Source organism: Papio anubis, chromosome 11 (genome assembly GCF_008728515.1).
Source record: "Papio anubis isolate 15944 chromosome 11, Panubis1.0, whole genome shotgun sequence".
Taxonomy (NCBI): Eukaryota; Metazoa; Chordata; class Mammalia; order Primates; family Cercopithecidae; genus Papio; species Papio anubis.
Genome location: NC_044986.1, coordinates 88,861,713 through 88,881,466, shown reverse-complemented (window position 1 = coordinate 88,881,466; position 19,754 = coordinate 88,861,713). Strand labels below are relative to the sequence as shown.

At 39.8% G+C, this 19,754-nt stretch overlaps 1 protein-coding gene and 1 non-coding gene across 2 annotated transcripts in view; one reads left to right on the top strand and one right to left on the bottom strand.

Moving 5' to 3' along the window:
• LOC101017757 (zinc finger protein 33A) overlaps nt 1-19,754 on the top strand; it is a 57,662-nt gene that overhangs the window by 26,664 nt on the left and 11,244 nt on the right.
• Nucleotides 16,890-16,995, bottom strand: LOC116269573. Its single transcript, XR_004177196.1, has one exon. It is a non-coding gene; the product is annotated as a U6 spliceosomal RNA (small nuclear RNA).

Here is a 19,754-nt window from a genome sequence, read left to right as displayed (position 1 = left end):
GCACCCCCCATTGCTGAGGCTTAAGTAGGTAAGCAAAGCCGCTGGGAAGCTCGAATTGGGCGGAGCCCGCCACAACTCAAGGAGGCCGGCCTGCCTCTGCAGACTCCTCCTCTGGGGACAGGGCATAGCTAAACAAAAAGCAGCAGAAACCTCGGCAGAGGTAAATGTCCCTGTCTGATAGCTTTGAAGAGAGCAGTGGATCTCCCAGCATGGAGTTTGAGATCTGAGAATGGACAGACTGCCTGCTCAAGTGGGTCCCTGACCCCTGAGTAGCGTAACTGGGAGACATCCCCCACTAGGTGCAGACCGACACCTCACACCTCACATGGCAGGTTACACCCCTGCGATGAAGCTTCCAGAGCGAGAATCAGACAGCAGCACTTGCTGTTCAGCAATATTCTATCTTCTGCAGCCTCTGCTGCTGATACCCAGGCAAACAGGGTCTGAAGTGGACCTCAGGCAAACTCTGACAGACCTGCAGCTGAGGGTCCTTACTGTTAGAAAGAAAACTAACAAACAGAAAGGACACCCACACCAAAACCCCATCAGTACATCACCATCATCAAAGACCAAAGCAGGTAAATCCACAAAGATGGGGAAAGAGTAGTGCAGAAAAGCTGGAAATCCAAAAAATCAGAGTGCATCTCCCCACCAAAGGAACGCAGCTCATCGCCAGCAACGGAACAAAGCTGGCCGGAGAATGACTTTGACAAGTTGAGAGAAGAAGGCTTCAGTCTATCACACTTCTCAGAGATAAAGGAGGAACTACCTAACCAGCGCAAAGAAACTAAAAATCTTGAAAAAAGAATGGATGAATGGATAACTAGAATAATCAATGCAGAGAAGACCTTGAAAGAACTGACAGAGATGAAAACCATAACACGAGAACTACGTGACAAATACACAAGTTTCAGTAACCGACTCGATCAACTGGAAGGAGGAGTATCAACGATTGAAGATCAAATGAATGAAATGAAGTGAGAAGAGAAGTGTAGAGAAAAAAGTAAAAAGAAATGAACAAAGCCTCCAAGAAGTACGGGATTATGTGAAAAGGCCAAATCTGCGTCTGATTGGTGTGCCTGAAAGTGAGGGGGAAAATGGAACCAAGTTGGAAAACACTCTGCAGGATATCATCCAGGAGAACATCCCCAACCTAGTAAGGCAGGCCAACATTCAAATTCAGGAAATACAGAGAATGCCACAAAGATACTCCTTGAGAAGAGCAACTCCAAGACACATAATTGTCAAATTCACCAAAGTTGAAATGAAGGAAAAAATGTTAAGGGCAGCCAGCGAGAAAGGTCGGGTTACCCACAAAGGGAAGCCCATCAGACTAACAGCAGATCTCTCGTCAGAAATTCTACAAGCCAGAAGAGAGTGGGGGCCAATATTCAACATTCTTAAAGAAAAGAAATTTAAACCCAGAATTTCATATCCAGCCAAACTAAGTTTCATAAGTGAAGGAGAAATAAAATCCTTTGCAGAGAAGCAAATGCTGATTTTGTCACCACCAGGCCTGCCCTACAAGAGATCCTGAAGGAAGCACTAAACATGGAAAGGAACAGCCGGTACCAGCCATTGCAAAAACATGCCAAAATGTAAAGTCCATCTATTCTAGGAAGAAACTGCATCAACTAGCGAGCAAAATAACCAACTAATATCATAATGACAGGATCAAGTTCACACATAACAATATTAACCTTAAATGTAAATGAACCAAATGGTCCAATTAAAAGACACAGACTGGCAAACTGGATAAAGAGTCAAGACCCATCAGTTTGCTGTATTTGGGAGACCCATCTCACATGCAGAGACATACATAGGCTCAAAATAAAGGGATGGAGGAAGATCTACCAAGCAAATGGGAAACAAAAAAAAAAGCAGGAGTTGCGATCCTAGTCTCTGATAAAACAGACTTTAAACCATCAAAGATCAAAAGAGACAAAGAAGGCCATTACATAATGGTAAAGGGATCAATTCATCAGGAAGAGCTAACTATCCTAAATATACATGCACCCAGTAGAGGAGCACCCAGATTCATAAAGCAAGTCCTTAGAGACTTACAGAGAGACTTAGACTCCCATACAATAATAATGGGAGACTTCAACATCCCCCTGTCAACATTAGACAGATCAATGAGACAGAAAGTCAACAAGGATATCCAGGAATTGAACTCAACTCTGCACCAAGCAGACCTAATAGACATCTACATAACTCTCCACCCCAAATCAACAGAATATACATTCTTCTCAGCACCACATCACACTTATTCCAAAATTGACCACATAGTTGGAAGTAAAGCACTCCTCAGCAAATGTAAAAGAAGAGAAATTATAACAAACTGTCTCTCAGACCACAGTGCAATCAAACTAGAACTCAGGACTAAGAAAATCAATCAAAACTGCACAACTACATGGAAACTGAACAACCTGCTCCTGAATGACTACTGGGTACATAATGAAATGAAGGCAGAAATGAAGATGTTCTTTGAAACCAATGAGAACAAAGATACAACATACCAGAATCTCTGGGACACATTTAAAGCAGTGTGTAGAGGGAAATTTATAGCACTAAATGCCCACAAGAGAAAGCAGGAAAGATCTAAAATTGACACCCTAATATCACAATTAAAAAGGATATGAACAGACACTTCTCAAAAGAAGACATTCATCCAGCCAACAGACACATGAAAGAATGCTCATCATCACTGGCCATCAGAGAAATGCAAATCAAAACCACAATGAGATACCATCTCACACCAGTTAGAATGGCAATCATTAAAAAATCAGGAAACAACAGGTGCTGGAGAGGATGTGGAGAGGTAGGAACACTTTTACACTGTTGGTGGGATTGTAAAGTAGTTCAACCATTGTGGAAAACAGTATGGTGATTCCTCAAGGATCTAGAACTAGAAATACCATTTGACCCATCCATCCCATTACTGGGGATATACCCAAAGGATTATAAATCATGCTGCTATAAAGACACATGCACACGTATGTTTATTGCAGCACTATTCACAATAGCAAAGACTTGTAATCAACCCCAATTTCCATCAGTGACAGACTGGATTAAGAAAATGTGGCACATACACACCATGGAATACTATACAGCCATAAGAAAGGATGAGTTTGTGTCCTTTTTAGGGACATGGATGCTGCTGGAAACCCTTTCTCAACAAATTATCGCAAGAACAGAAAACCAGATGCCGCATGTTCTCACTCATAGGTGGGAATTGAACAATCAGATCACTTGGACACAGGAAGAGGAACATCACACACCGGGTCCTGTTGTGGGGAGGGGGTAGATGGGAGGGATAGCATTAGGAGATATACCTAATGTAAATGACGAGTTAATGGGTGCTGCTCACCAACATGGTACATGTATACATGTGTGACAAACCTGCATGTTGTGCACATGTACCTTGGAACTTAAAGTATCATTAAAGAAAAAAAAAAGCTAAAAACAAACTTAGCATGTGAACCACTAGTTGCACTGTTAGACATTTATCCTTGAGAAATAAAAACTTACGTTCCATCAAAAAAATTTCATAGCAGTTTTATGGGTAATAGCCAAAACCTGAATAATCCACATGTTGTTGAATGGATAAATAATGTGTGATGTGTCCATATAATGAAGTGCTACCCAATATTAAAAGGGAATGAATGAGTGATACATGCAACATTTTGGATGAATCTCAAGAGATTAAGCTGAGTTTTAAAAAACCCAATCTCAGAAATTTACATATTTGTTCTGGTCCACCCCATAGAATTGGGATGAACCCTCCTACCCCCAAGGTTTGGTCCAGATACCAAAACTAGTAATGGTATCAAGTGTGTAATAAAGAATTTATTACTTATAGAGACAGGTTTCTAGGGAGACCAGAGAAGGCTCCTAAGCAGGTCTAAATGTGGATTGAGAAAGGAGAAGAATGGCTGCTTGTCATTAGGAATTTGGGGTGGGGTGAGCGCACACAAAAAGGATGGAGTTTATTTGGTTTGAGTTTCCTACTGGCGTTGACGGAGGGACCACCTAAGCTTTATTATTGGCTTGCCCAAATGTAGGGTAAGAGGGGGGATGGGTGGGATTTGAAATCTATTATCAGCCAGTTATCACAAATGCAGTTAAGCTCTTTGTCATAATACGTCATGATTTTATTTATGTAACAGTCTTGAAATGACAACTTAGAGATGGAGAAGAGATTCGTGGTTGCCAGTGTGAGGAAGGCAGAGAGGGTAGGAGATGACTGTAGTTACCATGTGTGGGATCCTTGTGATGGGGCTGTTCTGTATCACCAATGTTGTGATTTTCCCAAAAATCTATACATGTGGCAAAATTTATAGAACTAAATGTAGACAACTAATGCATGTGAAACTTGTGAAATCTGAATAAGGTTGATTGAATGAATCAATGTCAGTTCTTGGCTGATATTGAGCTATAGTTCTGCAAATTGTTACCATGGAGAAAACTGGGTGAGGGGTATACAGAATCTTCTCATTATTTCTCCCAGCTGTATGCCAATTTAAGAATTGTCTCCAGGCTGGGTACGGTGGCACATGCCTGTAATCTCAGCACTTTGGGAGGCCAAGGTGGGTGGATCACTTGAACTCAGGAGTTTGAGACCAACCTGGGCAACATGGTGAAACTCCATCTCTACACAAAATAAAGACATTAGCCAGGTGTAGTGGTGCATGCCTGCTGTCCCAGCTGCTTGGGAGGCTGAGGTGGGAGGAACGCTTGAGTCCAGGAGGTCAAGGCTGCAGTAGGCTGTGATGTACCATTTCACTCCAGCCTGGGTGACAGAGTGAGACCTTGCCCCCCACCAAAAAAGAAAAAGAATTTTCTCCAAATAAAAAGGTTTGTAAATTGCCTACCAATTATAAATAATTCAGCTTCTTAACCTTTAATAAAGGTAATAGGCCGAGTGCAGTGGCTCATGCCTGTAATCCCAGCACTTTGGGAGGCTGAGGCGGGCAGATCACGAGGTCAGGAGATGGAGACCATCCTGGCCAACATGGTGAAACCCTGTCTCTACTAAAATACAAAAAATTAGCCAGGTGTGATGGTGTGCATCTATAGTCCCAGCTATTCGGGAGGCTGAGGCAGGAGAAGTGCTTGAACCTGGGAGGCGGAGGTTGCACTGAGCCAAGATGGTGCCACTGCACTCCAGCCTGGCAACAGAGCAAGATTCCATCTCAAAAAATAAAATAAAGTAAAGGTAATGGACAAAATCATGTTGTACACTATTTATTGAAAAATCACAGCCCACTTTCTGTATAAGAGATGCTGGATCTCTTTTATCGCCAGTTTTACTGAATCTCATAAAGGATCTACTGTCCATTACACAGACAATAAAAAATAATGAAACATGAAGGTTGGGAAGTCAAATTGTCATTTTGTGTGCAGACGATTTGATATCTGTACAAGCAGAAGTAAATGTACACAGAAGTGATTTAAATTAAAACAGTTTAGTGAGGTGGTTGACTATAAGAACAGTGTGTACTATCAGTTGTGTGTTATTTATACACCAGGAAACAAGTATATAAGAAACAACTTTCTTGAGAATTATATGATATAATTCACATACTGTACTCTTCACCAAATTTTACGTGTATAAATCAATCATTGTTAGTGTATTTGCAGGATTGTGCAACCTTCCAGACAATTTTTTTTTTTACTTTTTTTGAGGTTGAGTCTCGCTCTTTCACCCAGGCTGGAGTGCAGTGGTGTGGTCTTGGCTCACTGCAACTACTGCCTCCCGGGCTCAAGCTAAGTCTCCTGCCTCAGCCTCCTGAGTAGCTGGGATTACAGGCGCATGCCACCACACCTGGCTGTTTTTATATTTTCACCATGTTGGCCAGGCTGGCCTCACATTCCTACCTCAGGTTATCCAGGCACCTCAGCCTCCCAAAGTGCTGAGATTACAGGCGTGAGCCACCACACCCGGCCGACAGTTGTTTTTTTGAGACAGAATCTTACTCTCTCGCTCAGGCTGGAGTGCAGTGGCGCGATCTTGACTCGTTGCAACTTCCACCTCCTGTGTTCAAGCGATTCTCCTGCCTCAGCCTCCCGAGTAGCTGGGACTGCAGGTGTGTACCACTATGTCCAGCTAATTTTTTGTGTTTTTAGTAGAGAAGGGGTTTCACCATGTTGGCCAGGCTGGTCTGGAGCTCTTGACCTCAAGTGATCTGCCTACATAGGCCTCCCAAAGTGCTGGTATTATAGGCATGAGGCACCGCGCCCAGCTGACAGTGTTTCTTAGAACATTGTCATCGTCCCTGAAACAAAGTCAATATCCGTTAGCAATTACTTTCTCTTTCCCCTTTCCTGTAGCCCTTGGTAACCAAAATTGAATATTCTGTCTGTGTGGATTTGCCTAATCTGGATGTTTCATAAAAATGCAACTGTCTGTGACCTTTTCTGCCTGGCTTCTTTCTCTTAGCATAACATGTTCAAGGTTCATGTATCAATATTTCACTTGTTTTTTGTGGCCATATAACATGGTGTATAGATATACTACATTTTATGTATCCATTTGTCAGTGGATGGACATTTGGTTTTAGTTCTACTTCTTGACTATTATGAATAATTCTGCTGTAAGTGTTCATGTATACGTTTTCACATGGACATGTATTTTCAGTCATTTCAGATATATACCTGGAAGTAGAATGCTGGTTATGTGGTGTCTCTGTGTTCAACTTTCTTGGGAACTGCCTGATTGTTTCTCATAGCAGTCACAGTACTTTACAATCCTGCCAGCAATGCATGAATTTTCCAGTTTCTCCAGTTTGCCAACACTTTTTAATAGTATTATTATTATTTATTATACTAATCCAGTAGTTGTGAAGAGGTATCTCATGGTGGTTTTTTGCATTTCCCAATGGCTAATGATGTTGAACATCTTTTTGTTTTTCTTTTTGAGATGGAGTCTTGCTCTGTCACCCGGGCTGGAGTGCAGTAGCGCGATCTCAGCTCACTGCACCCTCTGCCTCATGGGTTCAAGCAGTTCTCTGCCTCAGCCTCCTGAGTACCTGGGATTACAGGTGCCCACCACCACGCCCGGCTAATTTTTGTATTTTTGATAGAGACAGGGTTTCACCATCTTGGCCAGGCTGGACTTGAACTCCTGACCTCATGATCCACCCATCTCGGCCTCCCGAAATGCTGGAAGTACAGGTGTGAGCCACTGCTCACGGCCTGATGTTGAACATCTTTTTATGCACTCGTTGGCTATTTACGTATCTCCTTTGTCGATTTCAAGCATTCACTTTATTTCATGACTTATAGAAAAATTGGGGAGATAGTAGAATTACCCAGTTCCTGCTGTTGTTGACATATTAAGATGGTACATTTGCAACAGCTGTTGAACTAACATTGGTACATGATTATTGACTAAAGTCCGTATTTTTATTTAGGATCTGCTGATTTTTACCTAATGTCCTTCTTTGTTCCAGGATCCCTTCCAGGGCACCACATTTCATTTAGTTGTCATGTCTCTTTAGACTCCTCTTGGCTATGGTGGTTCCCAGACTTTCCTTGTTTTGGATGACCTTGACAGTTTAGAGGAGTCCTGGTGAGGTATATATAAATCCCGTTTATTGGAATGTGTCTGATGTTTTTCTCAAGATAAGACTGGGATTATAGGTTTTGGGGAAAAAGGCCACAGTGGTAAAGTACCTTTTTTGTCACATTATATCAAGCATGGATACTGTCACCATGTTTTACGACTTTTGATGTTGGCCTTAAATGTCTTGGCAAACATAATGAGTTTGTCCACTATAAAGTTACATCTTTTTCCTATTTTTCATATCGTACACATTGGAACAATGTTACTCTGCACAACTCACGTGTCAGAAGTGAAGATTTATGAATTTTATTGCTGTTGTTTTTTAGAGCACTTTCTTTCTGTCACTACAAGATGGTCCAGTCTCATCTTGTGTATTTCCTTTCTGAAATCAGCCATCATTTCTTCGGGTAATCCTGGTTCCTTTTATTTGAGAATGATATTAGAAACCAAGAAAGGGGCTAAGGGTGTGCTTGCAGCAGTAGGGTGTGGCCATCTCAGCTGACAGAACAGGGAAATATACATGTGTATAAACCATGTAATATACTTGTAAATAGTTCTACATGTAACCGTCTGTATCTCTCTTAAGCTAAACATGTGTTCATACTTATACCTTCAACTCTTCATTACCATATGGATCATTCTAACTTTCTTCCATTGCTTCCCTGTAAATTACCATACCCAACAGTAAGAAATCTGGCTCTAACCATCCATCATCCATTTACTTTCTTTTTTTTTTTTTTTTGTGAGATGGAGTCTTGCTCTGTCACCCAGGTTGCAGTGCAGTGGCGTGATCTCAGCTCACGGCAACCTCCACCTCCTGGGTTCAAGTACTTCTCCTGCTTCTGCTTCCCCCGTAGCTGGGGCTACAGGTGCGTACGATAACACTCAGCCAATTTTTGTGTTTTTAGAAGAGATGGAGTTTTGCCATGTTGGACAGGCTGGTCTTGAACTCCTGATCTTAGGTGATCCACCTTCCTCGGCCTCCCTAAGTGCCAGGATTAAAGGTGTGAGCCACTGCGCCTGGCCTTCCATTTACTTTCATTATTCTTTTCCTGTATACATGCATGGCACTGTCAGAATTATTAATCATGCCTATGTGGAAAATAGTTTTATAATGTTATCAACTAAAATACAGTACTTATGTGCAGATTTTCCTTTAATCTCACAGACTTCTGTCTCTTTCCAAAGTAATTAAGGTTAGGATTTCCTCCTGCATTGAAGGGGGTCCTTCATTGATACTATTTTTTGCATTTGTAATGCAGCTAGATGGTTTTGGTACAGCATAGCGTTATTACTGGCTCCTGCTGAACCCATGACTTCGGTGAAATGGGTAATTCCTTGAAATTCGGAGATTACCAAGAGTTACACAGAAGAAATAAGCCATTCAAACAGATCAATATCAGTTAAAGAAATAGAATCCATAAAGCTTTCCTAAAAAAAAGAAAAAGAAAGAAAGAAAGAAAATAAATTATCAGACTTTTTTGGTTTCATTGGTGATTTCTGTGCAACATTTAAGGAAGAAATATACCAGTTCTCTACAGTGTCTTTCAGAAAAGAGATGCAAAGGGAACCTTCCTAACACTTTTTTAAAAGGCTGTTTTTTCTCTAATCCTAAAAGCATATGAAGACCTTGCAAAGAAGAAAAACCACACACTAATATTCCTCATGAATATAGATGCAAAAATCTAAATAGAATCCAACATTGCATGAAAATAATTAGATGCCATGACCACTCAAGGCTGGTCAGAGTTTGAAAAGCAATTAATGTGGCCGGGTGTGTGCGTTGGCTTATGCCTGTAATCCCAGCACTTTGGGATGCTGATGCAGATGGATCACCTGTGGTCAGGAGTTCGAGACTAGCCTGGCCAATGTGGTAAAACCCTGTCTCTACTAAAAATACTAAAAGCTAGTGTGGTGGAGTGTGCCTGTAATCCCAGCTCCTCTGAAGGCTGAGGCAGGAGAATCGCTTAGAACTTGGAACGCGGAGGTTGCAGTGAGCTGAGATTGTGCCATTGCACTTCAGCTTGGGTGACAGAGCAAGACTCTGTCTCAGAAAGAAAAAAAAAATCAATTTCTGTAACCTGCCACATCAACAGGCTACAGAAGAAAACTATATCATGTCAATTGATGGACAAGAAGCATTTGATAAAATCCAATACCCATTCATGGTAAAACTGAGCAAACTAGGAATAGAGGGGAACTTCCTCAACTTGATTACAAAAATCTACAAGAAGCCTACTGCTAAGATCATACTGAGTGGTAAGACACTGGATACTTTCTCCTTCAGATAAGGAAACAAGATGTCCTGTCTCTTCATTCTTACTCTGCATCGCATTGGAAATTGTGGGTAATGCCATAAGACAACAAAATAAGAGGCATACAGATGGGAAAGGAAGAAATAAAACTTTCTTTGTTCATACAGACATGATTGCCTAAGGAGAAAATTCTAAAGAACTCCCAAAACTATTAAGTATTTGTAGCAAAGTTGGAGGATAGAAGCTTAAATAGAATGAATTCGTTTTTTCATTATGTAGTTGTGTTATTTGTCCTTTTATTGTTGAGTTGTAAAGAGTTTTTTACATATTCTGTGTAGCAGTCCCTAATTACGTGCATTGTTAGCCAATATTTTTCTCCCATTTGTGGGTTGTCATTTTATTGTCTTTGTACTTGGTAGCAAAAGAGTTTTTCATTCTATGAAGTCTAATTTGTTTTTTCTTTTGTTGCTGGTATTTTTGGTACTTTATCTAAAAGGGCTTTGTCTATCCCCAGGGCATGAAGATCCACTCTTGTATTTTCTTTAAGTAATGGCTTTTAAATGTAGACCTGTGATCCATTTTCAATTAGTTTTTGTATATGGTGTGAGGAAAGGAATAGTTTTGATTGCTTTGCATACAGATATTCAGTTGTCTCAGCATCATTTCTTGAAAAGGTGATTTTTCTTTTTTCTTTTCTTTTTTTTTGAGAGGGAGTCTCACTCTGTCACCCAGGCTAGAGGGCAGTAGTGCGATCTTGGCTCACTGCAACCTCTGCCCCCTGGGTTCAAGCTAGTCTCCTGCCTAAGCCTCCCAAGTAGCTGGGATTACAGGCATGCACCACTACACTCAGCTAACTTTTTTGTATTTTTAATAGAGACCAGGTTTCACCATATTGGCCAGGCTGGTCTCAAACTCCTGACCTTGTGATCTGCCTGCCTCAGCCTCCCAAAGTGCTAGGATTACAGGCGTGAGCTACTGCGCCCAGCTGAAAAGGTGATTTTTCAACATTAAATTGTCTTGGCATCATTGTTGAAAATTAACTGAACATAATATATAGTAGTGTTTATTTATGAACTCTCAATTTTATTTCATATGTTTACCTCTATGCCAATATCATACCATCTTGATTATTACAATTTTGTAGCAAATTTTCAAATTGAGACATGTGTGTCTTCTAACTTTCTACTTCTTTTTTAAGATTGTTTTGATTATATTTAGTTCCCTAAATTTCCACATGAAATTTTAGACCAGCTTATTAATTTCTTCAAAAAGGCAAATGAGATTTTGGTAGGGATTGTGTTGAATTTAGATATTAATTTGGCAATTATTGCCATCTTAACCGTATGAATGCTGTTCAGTGCCTTTCCATTTATTTAGGCTGTCTTTAATTTCTTCCATCATTGTTTTGTGGTTTTCAGACTATAAGCTCTGTATTTCCTGAAAGTTATAAGTATTTTATTCTTTTTGATGCTATTGTAAATGGGATTTATTTATTTATTTGAGACAGAGTTTTGCTCTTAACTGCCCAGGGTGGAGTGCGATGGTGCGATCTTGGCTCACTGCAACCTCTTCTTCTGTGATTCAAGTGATGCTGCTGTCTCAGCCTCTCAAGTAGCTGGGACTATAGGCACATGCCACCACGACTGGCTAACTTTTTTGTATTTTTAGTAGAGACTGGGTTTCACCATGTTGGCCGGGCTGGTCTCAACCTCGTGACATCAGGTGATCCACCCACCTCGGCATCCCAAAGTGCTGGGATTACAGGCTTGAGCCATTATGCCTGGTTGGAATTCTTTTTAAATTTTCATTTATGATTGTTTGTTGTTAGTGAACTTGCACCCTGCAACATTGTTGAACTCTTTTATTAGTTTTAATAGTGTTTTAGCAGATTCTTTAAGATTTTCTATATGCACGAGCAGTCAACTGCAAATATAGTTTCACTTTTTTTTTTTTTTTAATGTGAATTCCCCTTCCCCTTGCTTTTCTTGACTAGAATCTCCTGTATGATGTGTAACCAGCAAGAGGACATTCTTGTCTTCTTTTTGTTCTTAGAGTAAAATCATTGTACCTTTCTTTATTTAGTGTGATGTTAGTGGTGGACTTTTTGTAGATGCCTTTAATCAGGCTGAGGAAGTTTTAACTCTTTTCCTGGTTTGCTGATTGTTTTTATAGAGACGATGGGCATTGGATTGTGTTAAATACTTTTTCTCTATATACTGAGATGATCACGTGGTTATTTCTTTTCTACTTAACGTGGTGTATTGATTGATTTTCAAATGATAAACTTTCATTACTAGGATAAATCCCACTTGATCATTGTATGTAATCCTTTTTTTATATTACTGGATGAAATTTGCTAGTATTTTGTTGAGGATTTGTAGGTCATGACACATGGATCTGTAGTTTTTTTCATGTCTGATTTTGGTACCAGGGTAGTATTGGGATCATAGAATGAGCTGGCAAGTGTTTCTTATTTTTTTGGAGTTTTTGAGTCATTGATAATTCTTTTTAAATGTTTGATAAAATTCTCCAGTGAACACATACGGACCTGGGTTTTGTTTTTGTTTTCGTAATGGGAAGTTTTCTTGTCTGTGTTTTGTCTTTTTTGAGACAGGGCCTCACTATATGCCCAGGCTGGAGTGCAGTGGTGCAGTCATGGCTCACTGCAGCCTAACTTCCCAGGCTCAGGCAGTTTTCCCACCTCAGCCTCCCAAGTAGCTGGAATACAGGCATATGCCACCACACCCAGCTAATTTTTTGTATTTTTTTTTTTTTGTAGAGATGGGGTTTCACCATGTTGTCTGGGCTGGTCTCAAACTCCTGAGTTGAAGTGATCTGCCTGCCTTGGCCTCCCAAAGTGGTAGGATTACAGGCATGAGCCACTGCATCCCACCTGTAATGGGGAGTTTTAAATTTACAACTTCAATCTTTTTACTTGTATAGGTCTTTTCAGATTTTTCTTTTTCTTGTTGAATTGGTTTTAGTTGTTTTTGTTTTATGGATTTTTCCATTTTGTTGAAGTTAAATAATTTGTTGGCATACATTGTTCATGATATTCTTTGTAATTATTTTTATTTCTGTAAGAGTAGTAGTAATACATCTTTAATCCCTACATTTGGTAATTTGAATATTCTCTCTTTTTTTTTCAACGTCAGTCTAGTTAGAGGTTTGTGTATTTTGTTGATCTTTTCCAGGAATCAGCTATTGTTTTTCTGTTCTCTAGTTCATTAATTTTTACTCTATAATCTTTCTGCTTTCCTGCCTTCTGCTTGCTTTGGGTTTGTATTGCTGCTCCTGTCCAAGTGTTTTAAGGTGGAAAATTAGTTTATTGATTTGAGATCTTTTTTAATATGGTTATTACAACTACAAATCTCTCGCTAAGAATTGCTTTATCTGTGTTCCATAAGTTTGAGTATGTCTTCATTTTTATCTCAAAGCATTTTTTCTGATTTCCCTTCTTTTTCTTCTTTGACTCTTTTTTTTTTTTAAACTTTGGAATGTGTTATATAATTTGTGCATTCTCAAAATTCCTTTGTCTTACTGATTTGTAATTTCCACTGTGGTCAGAGAATCATTTTAAATTTATTCTGGGGAATGTTTCATGTGTACTTTTGAAGAATACCTATTCCACTGTTTTCGAGTGGAATGTTCTGTCTATATCTCTTAGATCTGGTTGCTTTAGAATGTCATCTGTATCTTCTGTTTCCATGTTTACATTGTGCCCAGTTGTCCTAACCATTATTGAAAATGGGGTATTACAGTTTGCAGTAAGTATTGTAGACTTGTATATTTTTAATTTTAATTCTGTCAGTTTTTGCTAGACATACTTTGAGGCTCTGTTAGTAGTACATATGCTTAGAATTGTTTTTTTTTTTTTTTTGAGACGGAGTCTTGCTCTGTCGCTGGGGCTGGAGTACAGTGACCGGATCTCAGCTCACTGTAAGCTCCGCCTCCCGGGTTTACGCCATTCTCCTGCCTCAGCCTCCCAAGTAGCTGGGACTACAGGCGCCCGTCACCTCGCCCGGCTAGTGTTTTGTATTTTTTTAGTAGAGATGGGGTTTCACCGTGTCAGCCAGGATGGTCTCGATCTCCTGACCTCGTGATCCGCCCGTCTCGGCCTCCCAAAGTGCTGGGATTACAGGCTTGAGCCACCGCGCCCGGCCTATATGCTTAGAATTGTTATGTCTTCTTTATTGATTGACCCTTTTATTGTTATATTAATAAAATTCCCCTCTTTATCCTTAGGAAAATTTTTGTATTAAAGTGTATTTTATGTGATATTAGTATAGCTACTCCAGCCTAAAGGTGTCATGTGCCAGATCTGTCTTTTTCTGTTTTCAAATTTTCAACCTGTTTGTATCTATCTCTTATAGACAACAGATGTTTGGATTTTCACACTTTCAACAACCTGAGAATTGTTGCTTTTTGATTGGATTTTCAAATCATTCCCTTTTTCCTGTTATTATTGCTATACAGATGGTTCCTGACTTACAGTGGTTTGACTTATGATTTTTTTAACGTTTCAAGTTGAAAAATTTAACTTTTTTAATTGGGTTTATTGGGTTGAAATCCCTTTGTATGTTCAGGATTTATAAAGGTTCAACTTAACTATTTTTTCTGACTTTACTGGAATGTATTCCCATTTTAAGTGGAAAAACAGTATTTTCAACTAATTTGACTATTATCAGGATGTAACTTGATCGTAAGTCAAGGAGCATCTGTAGTTGGATTTACCTCTGCCATTTTTGTTTGCCATTTTGGTCTCCTGCTTTTTTGGTGCTCTATTCCTTTTACTTCTGCTTTCTTTTACATGACATGAATGTATTTTATTTTATTATTTTTATAGGTTTTGAGGGTACAAGTGCAGTTTTGTTACCCAGACATGTCACATAGAGGTGAAGTCTAGGCTTTTAGTGTGGCCATCAGCAGAATAGTATACATTGCAGCCATCAAGTAATTTCTTACCCTTCACCCTCCTCCTCACCCCTCCAAGTCTCCAGTGTCTCTCATTCTACTCTCTATGTTATGTGTACACAACATGAAATGAATATGTTTTAGTACAACATTTTTTTAAAATTACTATGTCCCTTTGAAAATTTATTTACCTAGTGGTTGCTCTAGAACTTACCTAATAAGTCTTACCTTATCAAAATCTACTTCAGATTTGTACTCCTTAACTCTAGTAAAATACAGAAACATTACTTGTATATAGCTGTACTTCGTCTTCTCCATTTGTTATTTTTATATGTATTACATATATATTTAAAACCCAACAATACATTGTTATACAGGCTGAGCATCCCAAATCCGAAAATCTCAAATGCTCCAAAATCTGAAACTGAGTGCCAACATGCTTAAAATGCTCAAAGAAAATGCTTGTTGGAGTAATTCAGATTTTAGATTTCTGGATTTGGGAAGCTCAACCAGTAAGTATAATGTAAACTTTCCAAAATTTAGAAAAAAATCTAAAGTCGGAAACACTTTTGATGACAAGCATTTCAGATAAGGGATACTCAATCTGTAATTGTTACTATGTCATTTGATGTCTTTTTTTTTTTTTTTTAAGTTCTGTGATATATGTGCAGAACGTGGAGATTTGTTATATAGGTATATGTGTGCCATGGTGGTTGACCCATCCTAAGTTTCCTCCCCTCGCCCCCAACCCCTCAACAGGCCCTAGTTGTGTGGTGTTCTCTTCCCTGTGTTCATGTGTTGATGCCTTTTAAAGAAGCTGAAAGATAGGAAGTATCTATTCATAGAGTTTGTTATACTAACCTTCTTATTCATCATTTCTGCTTCAATTTATTTGTTCGTGTGGATTCAGAGTTACCATCTAGTGTAATTTCCTTACTCCAGCACAGATTTGTTCCTCAGTCTTTTTTTTGTCCCCTGAGATGGAGTCTCACTTTGTTGTCCAGGCTGGAGTGCAGTGGCACGATCTGGGCTCAGTGTAACCTCCAGCCTCCTAGGTTCAAGCAATTCTCCTGTCTCAGTCTCCTGAGTAGCTGGGATTACAGGCATGCACCACCACACCCAGATAATTTTTGTGTTTTTAGTAGAGACAGGGTTTTGCTGTGTTAGCCAGGCTGGTCTCAAACTGCTGACCACAGGTGATCTGCTTGCCTTGGCCTCCCAAAGTGCTGGGATTACAGGCATGAGCCACCACACCCAGCCACTCTATTTTTTTGCTTTATTCTTTTTTTTTTAAATTTGTTTACTTGTTTATCAGTGTATTTATTTTTTTGAAACAGGGTCTCTCTGAGTCATTGAGGCTGGAGTGCAGTGGTAGGATTGCAGCTCATTGCAGCCTCAACCTCCTGGACTCAAACAATACTCCCAACTCAGCCTCCTGAGTAACTGAGACTATAGGTGTGCACCACTATGCCCAGCTGCTTAAACAAATTTTTTTTTAGCGATGGGGTCTCAGTATGTTGCCTAAGCTGATCTTGAACTCCTAGGCTTAAGTGATTCTCCTGCTTCAGCCTCCCAAAGTGTTGGTATTACTGCGTGAGCCACCGTGCCTGGCCTGCCTTATTTGTTAAATATATGGCATTTCTATATGTTATAGGTTCAACAGTACAGTTATAAACATTGACTTATACATATTTGCATATTAAATTGGGTAGGAAAAGAAAGGAGAGAAAATGTGCCTTTTTTACTCTCTCGTATCACTGCCTTTTCCCACAATAATTGTGGATTTGAACTAGTGTTTGGAATCTCTTGTTTTCACCCTAAAGAACTTCTTTTCTTTCTTTTATGGTTAGTCTACTGGCAATGGATTCTCAAGTTTTTTTGGTTTCTATTTGTTTTTTAATTTGAGGATTTTTAATTTTCACCCTCTGTTTTGCAAATAGTTCTGCTATTTTAGGTGACAGGTGATTAAAAAAAATTTTTTTTTCAGTACACTGAATATGTCACCCTGCCTCCTCCTCGCCTCTACTGTCTCTGATGAGAAGCCATATGTTAATCTTAGGACATTCCCTTGCATGTGAGGAATTGTATTTCTCTTGATGCTTTCAAGATTTTCTCTTCATCAACAAATTTGCATGATTTTGGCCTTTTTTTTTTTTTAAATGGAACGCTTCACGAACTTGCGTGTCATTCTTGTGTAGCTACTGTGCTAATCTTATTGGTATTGTCCCAGTTTTAGTATATGTGTTGCAAAGTGAGCATAGCCATTCATTTGTTTGAATATTTTTTCTGCTGCTTGATATTTCTCCACTTGTTCTGGTACTTCTGTTATGAATATATTGGTGTAGTTAATGGTGTTCCTCATTTTTTTTAGGGTTTCTTCATTTTTCATCACTCTTATTTCTCGCTGTTCTTTAGATTACTTAATCTCTATTGATCCATCTTCAGGTCTACTCATTATTTTGCCAGCTACAACCTTTCTTTTCTTTCTTTCTTTCTTTTTTTTTTTTTTTTGAGATGGAGTTTCTCTCTTGTTGCCCAGGCTGGAGTGCAGTGGCACTATCTCGGCTCACTGCAACCTCTGCCTCCTGGGTTCAAGTGATTCTCTTGCCTCAGCTCCAGAGTAGCTGGGATTACAGACGCATGCACTACCACGCTCAGCTAATTTTTTTGTATTTTTAGTAGAGACGGGGTTTCACCATGTTGGTCATGCTGGTCTTGAACTCCTAACCTTAGGTGATGCGCCTCCCTCGGCCTCCCAAAGTGCTGGGATTTCGGGCATGAGCCATCCTGCCCAGCCCAATCTTTTGTTGAGTCATTCAAGTGAGTTTTCCATTGCAGTTATAATTTTTGAATCCAGAATTTTCATTGTATTCTTTTCTGTCTTCCTAGTGATATTTTTCTGTTTGATGAGGTGTCATCATACCTCCCTTTTCTAAGTAGTGTTTCCTTATGAACATATTTATTTTTATTTTTTATTTTGATACAGTCTCGCTCTGTCACCCAGGCTGGAGTTCAGAGGCATGATCTCAGTTCACTGCAACCTCCGCCTCCCAAGTTCAAGACATTCTCTTGCCTCAACCTCCAGAGTAGCTGGGATTACAAGTGCCTGCCACCATGCTCAGCTAATTTTTGTGTTTTTAGTAGAGATGAGGCTTCACCATGCTGGCCAGGTTGGTCTTGAACTCCTGACCTCAGGTGATCCATCTGCCTTGACCTCCCAAAGTACTGGGATTATAGGTGTGAGCCACCGTGCCCGGTCTGAACATATTTATAATACCTGCTTTGAGGTCAGCTAAGTCTGATATCTGGATCTTCCCAAGGGCAGTTGCTGTAGCCTGCCGTTTTTCCTGTATATAGGTGACAGTCTCCTGTTTCTTTGTATGTCTTGTAATTTTTTAATTGAAGAGTAGACATTTTAGAGAATACTTTGTGCTTTCTCTAGATACTGGTTCCTCTGTTCTCTCTAGACTTGTTGTTGTTTCTTATTTAGGTGACTTGACTGTACTATTTGAGAGAAGCTTTTTCACTCCCATTGGATTCTCACTGATGTTGCTTGCAGAGGGCTCCGCCTTGGAAATGCACACTGTTAGGATGGCAGTGGTGTTAACAGTGCTGTCTTTGAATGTCTCTTTCTGTGATTGCTGTGTTAGCCTGTCTGCGTCTGTTGGTGTTACACTTTGCTGATAGCCACTACTGATTGTTGACGTGGTGCTCTATTGTTTTCAACACTGTCCTGGACCATATGTTGCTCTTAGATTGCTCTTGTTAAATTTGGGTTCCTTCTAGAGGGTTGCCTTTGAGGCTTTGAGTTTGCTTTTTATGTTGCTATTCTGAAAGTCAACTCCTAGAAAATATAAATTTAAAAATCATTACTGTAGAAAACCTGTGTATGTATTTGTATGAGCGTTTCTGGTAGATAAGAACATATCTAATTGCCCTGGATGTCTCTTCTTAGCCATCTCTTTCCCTTGCTCTCTCCAGTAAACTTTCATTTGGTCTGTGGTTTAGCTTGTTGCTGTCATAGAACTGCCACCCTCTTCTTAATTGGTTATCATTGAATTTCCATTCTTTTTGAGGGTGACCTCAGGCTTGCACTCACCCACACTCTGTTCTGAACAAAGTGAGTTTTCTGGAGGAGAATTTTGGAACTCTCTGTCCTTACAGGTGGCCCTAGGTCAGAGTCCTGCTCCATTATTCTGAATCTGGAGGCTACAGCAGTGTTTTGCTTTTCTTTGGGTGGGTGATACTGTGCTTTATGATCAAAGATCTGGGTTGGGGCAGTAGTCTCTGGTCTTCTTGGTTTATTTTGGAATCTGTTCTCAATGAGCTAGGTGGGCATTGTACTCCACTATTCCCAGACTGCCATGACTGGGCTGGATATTTTCATTGGGGTGGTGGAGGAAGCTGGCTTAAGGCCTTTTGGCAGTTCTTTCCTAGAACTTGAAGCTGTGGGGGTTGAGGAGTGCTGGTGGCTTGCAGAAGATAGATGCACACACAGAGAGGTCTGGAGATCTGTAAAGGGGCCTCCATGAATGTTCAGCAAAGTGTTAATCAGCTCATGTATATGAGGAAATGAGTGAAATGAGTTTTGAAAAGAAGCAGAGGAAACAGTACACAGTACTCGCATAGGGCCTGGAAAAGGACTGATCCTGCCAGCCAGAGTGGAAAAATTCGTAATTCAGAGTACTGGGTAGAGTGTTTAGAAAGGTCTTTTCTCCGTGGTGAGGAGTAATGTTCCCCAAACTGAGCATTCCTCCAGATTTGCCTAACAAATAATAAAAGCAAGACCTGAAAGTATCACATTGTTTCCAAGTGACTTAGTGTATCCTAGAACAAAGCACAAAAATACTTACAGGAAGTCAAAAGTACCCAGCATCCAACCAAGTAAAACTCTCAGTCTCCCATCCATTGAAATATTACCAGACTTACAGACATATGGGAAAACATGAGCTTTCTCAAAGAGACTAACCAGGAAATTGAAATGGACTCAGAATTGCCATAGATAGTAGAATTAACTG